Consider the following 4,915-nt stretch of genomic DNA (forward strand, 5'->3'; position numbering starts at 1 on the left):
GCAGTCAAATAATATAGACGCCGCTTCTGCTACGACGGAAACGTGTCCAAGAGGGTGGCCAATCGTGGGCCAAACGTGACAGGATCTCCATGAGCGTGGTTTGGTCGGGGTGGGATCTGCTAGGTCGCAAAGCTGCGCGCTCTCCGTACGCTTATTTTGAACTGCACAAAACAAGCGTAGCCGGGTCACGACTGTACTGCGCCACGTCCCGCCTACGCTTATTTTGTGCAGTTCAAAATAAGCGTAGGGAGAACGTGCTGCTTCGCGACGTAGCAGATCCCACCCCGACCAAACCACGCTCATGGAGATCCTCCCAAGTTTGGCCCACGATTGGCCACGCTCTCGGACAATTTTGCAGCGTAGTAGAAGTTGTGTCGATGTGTGACTGGGGTATAACGGAATACTTCCTCTTCCCATTAGGAGTTAACCAGATAGGGTTCATTATTCTTTGTCCGTGCCAGTTTTAGGTCACGGATTGCGAATTGACGGTGACATCGCAATGCCAGCAATGGGATAAACAAGAAGTGATGCTATTTACTGAGCATGAAATGGTGAGTTGAATCCTCGACAGATAAATACCGTAGACAGATGTGAGTGACCCGGTTTCAAGGGTTTATTTGTAAGTTTGAGGACATGCCGTGAATTGAGGACTGAGGAAGATACGCAGTTTGATCGAGACTCTTCTTTGCCCAAAGAGATCACAAAAACAAATTGTGTACGTTTAAGCTGTTTATGTTTATGTGGTGTCAGAGTGAGTGTGAAAGTGGTGCCTGCGTGAACATGATGATGTGGTGTCAGAATGAGTGTGATGGTGGTGTCAGAGTGAGTGTGATGATGGTGTCAGAGTGAGTGTGATAGTGGTGTCAGAGTGAGTGTGATGGTGGTGCCAGCGTGAGAATGATGATGTGGTGTCAGATTTAGTGTGAAGGTGGTGCCAGCATTAGATGCCATGTTGGTGGACATGTTTTCTATATAGGGGGGGGGGTGAGGGGGGGGGGTGAGGGGGGGTGAGGGGGGGTGAGGGGGGGGGTTGTTGCCTGTTTCCTCTTTTTAACATAGTCTAGGAATCGAGACGATGGTGATTTTGTATATATGTCTGTGTGTCCGAGATAAAGGGCCAAAGGCAAAAGTAAACTTTAAACACAATATTTTATGTAAAAGTTTTAACTCTGAAATTGGGATTTTATGGATCCGGGTTCGAATCCAGGCCTGATCGGACGCGGGTCAACTGTTCATATCTGTCAGGGAAGCAAAACTATAATTTCGTCCAGTAGCTTTTATTATTATCCGCAAAAAACGCACGCAGGCACACACATACTGCACGCATACTGCACACACAAACTCTAACGCACACGAACGCACACAGACACACACACACACACACACACACGCACGCACTCACGCACGCACTCACGCACACACTCACACACACACACACACACACACATTCACACACACACACACACACACACACACACCGTGAAAGGTAAGAAACTACTGTCTTTGTGTGCTTGCAAAAAGAAATTTATTTGCATACAACAGATTTACATCAAGTGGCCAGGGCGTCACATGTTTCACAAAAAGCACAGCCAAAGGCACAAATAAAAGATGTGCACAGCTGATAGTGTTTCCATAATTCTGTTGTCAACTATAATGCGACCCCATTACAAAGCAATTAAGATGCAACATGACAGTTAGCGATGGACCTTCTGCTAGTGAGAATATACCGTATTCTTCTAACTTGAGCAAACGCCGAGAATAGGCTGAATAAATGCAAGGACTATACCTATACGGTACTGATTTACTTTACACAATATCTACTCTGATTTGTAAGTATCGGGCTAAATGGTACGTTAACTGATATACACACCACGCAAATGCTGTTTTGGTATCCAATTGACGTGTTACTGAAACAGGATTTTGTACTCAGCATCCGCGGCTGGATACGAACATTAAAATTAGCGGCATGGCTCTAGATAGAAAAACCGCCGTAATGCGTCGACGAAATGACCCCCTCTCCCTCTTTCTCTCTCCTCTCTCTTCGTCTATCTGTTAGCTTTGCTTATATTTACATAGAGCGTATACTTGCTTTATAACCGATGTATCACCATATTTTCGTTTGAGATTTAGTAAGGACAAGTCAGTCGTAAAAGTCTAGGCCGTGCATAAAACCTCTATCCTAATATGTATTAAAGTTCAGTCAGTCTCTCTCTCTCTCTCTCTCTCTCTCTCTCTCTCTCTCTCTCTCTCTCTCTCTCTCTCTCTCTCTCTCTCTCTCTCTCTCTCTCTCTCAATTGAGCACGTACTGAAATAGATCGATTTTGATTGTGTTTTTGAAAACGACAGATTTGTTAAAACTTGATGTAGCTTTATGCATGCCGTGTTGTAGTTAGTGAATAGTAAAGTCGCTTCGTAATTTTGTAAAAGTATGTGAAAAAAAGACGTTATTCAATTCAATTCAATTCAATTCAATTCACGTTAACTGATTAGGAACAAATCAAGGAACAAACCAACAGATCGGTTATTAAATTATGTGTGCAAGCACGACACTAGTTGATAGACAAAGAATTAACTGTAGCTTGATAACACTGACACTACCATCAAAACCGACACTAGTTGATAGACAGAGAATTAACTGTAGCTTGATAACACCGACACTACCATCAAAACCGACAAATTGTTAAAATCCATTCTTTTGCACCGGCAAATGCTCGCGCGTGTCCTTATCTGTATGAGTTGTACTGACACTGACATCTTGGCTACTGCTGTGTTTTATCGCATACGGCAAAGTATATGTGTACAGGCCAATAATGCCTTATCCCCCTTCATGTGTTCACGCAAGCAAACTGAGACCAAATGCGCACGGAAAAGATCCTGTACTCCATGTCCGAGTTCGGTGGGTTATAGAAACACAAAAATACCAATCATGCATCCCCCGAAATCGGCGTATGGCTGCCTGAATGGTGGGGTAAAAACGTTGATACACGTAAAACCCCACTCGTGCAAAAAAACATGAGTGAACGTAGGAGTTTCATCCCGTGAACGTAGAAGAAGTTCAGTTGTTTATTTCTTGGATAATGTCTTTGTTTGTTACTTTGCTTGTTTTTTTGGCTCGTTTGTTAATTTGTTTCTTTTTAACACAGTAATGTTTACCAAAATGAGACAGGGCCTTGTTTTATTCCTGTATTTCCAGTTCTCGTTGAATAAACATGAACAGACTTGGTGACGAGACAGAAACAGTTAAATGCCCGCTAAACGTGTGTTGCAGTTTATAAACAAAAATACAACCAAACTGGTTGCAACAATAACATGGCAAGATTAAGGTTCCAGCAAACGAAACTCACAATTCGACACATAGTCTTAACAATTATTTGAATCTAAAACACTGTCGGAACAGTTAGACGTAATTGTTCTACTCACAGATTTATACAAGAAAGTAAGAGACACAACAAATGCACACAGAAAAGGAAAAGGGCAAGAAATAACGAACGAAACAAAGAAAATAGACACAACAAATGCACACAGAAAGGAAAGGGCAAGAAATAACGAACGAAACAAAGAAAATAGACACAACATATGCACACAGAAAGGAAAAGGGGAAGAAATAACCAACGAAACAAAGAAAATAGACACAACATATGCACACAGAAAGGAAAAGGGGAAGAAATAACCAACGAAACAAAGAAAATAGACACAACAAATGCACACAGAAAAGGAAAGGGGAAAAATAACGAACGAAACAAAGAAAAAAGACAAGACAAATGCACACAGAAAAGGAAAGGGCAAGAAATAACCAACGAAACAAAGAAAATAGACACAACAAATGCACACAATAAGAAAAAGGGGAAGAAATAACGAACGGAACAAAAGACAGACATGAGACCAGCAAATGTTCCAAAAGTAGGAAACTAAGCCGGGGTCCAGGGGCCACATAGGCCCCTGGTGGGGTCCAGGGGCAAAGCCTCGGTAGGCCATAGGGGGCTCAGGGGGGCAAAGCCCCTCTGACGGAAAATGAATGTTAGAATTATAAAGGCAATTTTGGGGCCTCAACTGATAGCAAAAAATTAGAACATGCCTTTTTAAATAGCCATAAAAACCACAAGAATAATATGTTTTAGCATTTTAAACAAAAGTGTAATTTATAACAATCACACATACACACAAAACTTACTTGAAAACTTTCAGAACCAACACATTTTTTCACCAAGTCCGTATTTCACCACGCAGTGGCCGTTGTCGCACCACGTGCACACGGCCTGACCGGATCATCACACTGTTTATTCACCAGTCCGACAATTATTAATGAAAACATGTTATACACTACATTAAGGTGCCTTTTTGGAAGATGATCCAGGGATTAAAATTGGGGCGGACAGAACGAGAGGGTCAGGTCATTATCATGAACTCAAAACGTTTAATTGAAAATGAGGCAGAGCTATGATCAGGTCAGAGAACTAAGGGCATTTGGTGCATACGACTTGTACAACAAGAGTAAGTGAGAGTTACGCTGAACTAATTTCCCGGTGACTGAGAGAATACCAAGCACTAACCTATTTTATCGGTTAGCAAAGACTAATCTTCGCATGAAAACGCACGTAAATGGCTAATCTTTAACATGTCCACTTAGAGTGTATGTATGGTTGGTGACGTAGAACCACAATTGAATGAATCGGTTGCTTAGAGATTTGCAACTGAAGGGACATGATGCCGAGGAAGATAAGGAGTAGTTAAGGAGCGCCAGGATGACTTAACAACAACTATGGGAAATGAAGGTGATCAATTTTCATAAGACAAAAACAGGTTACAGTGTGCTTTTATTGTACCAAAGCGCTCACGTGTCAACAATTTTATCATTGCTCTACAATATTTTCCTTCTTTCTTCTTCATCTTATTTAATTTTGCCATTCTCTCCCTT

The sequence above is a fragment of the Littorina saxatilis genome, linkage group LG7 (assembly GCF_037325665.1).
Source record: "Littorina saxatilis isolate snail1 linkage group LG7, US_GU_Lsax_2.0, whole genome shotgun sequence".
Classification (NCBI taxonomy): Eukaryota; Metazoa; Mollusca; class Gastropoda; order Littorinimorpha; family Littorinidae; genus Littorina; species Littorina saxatilis.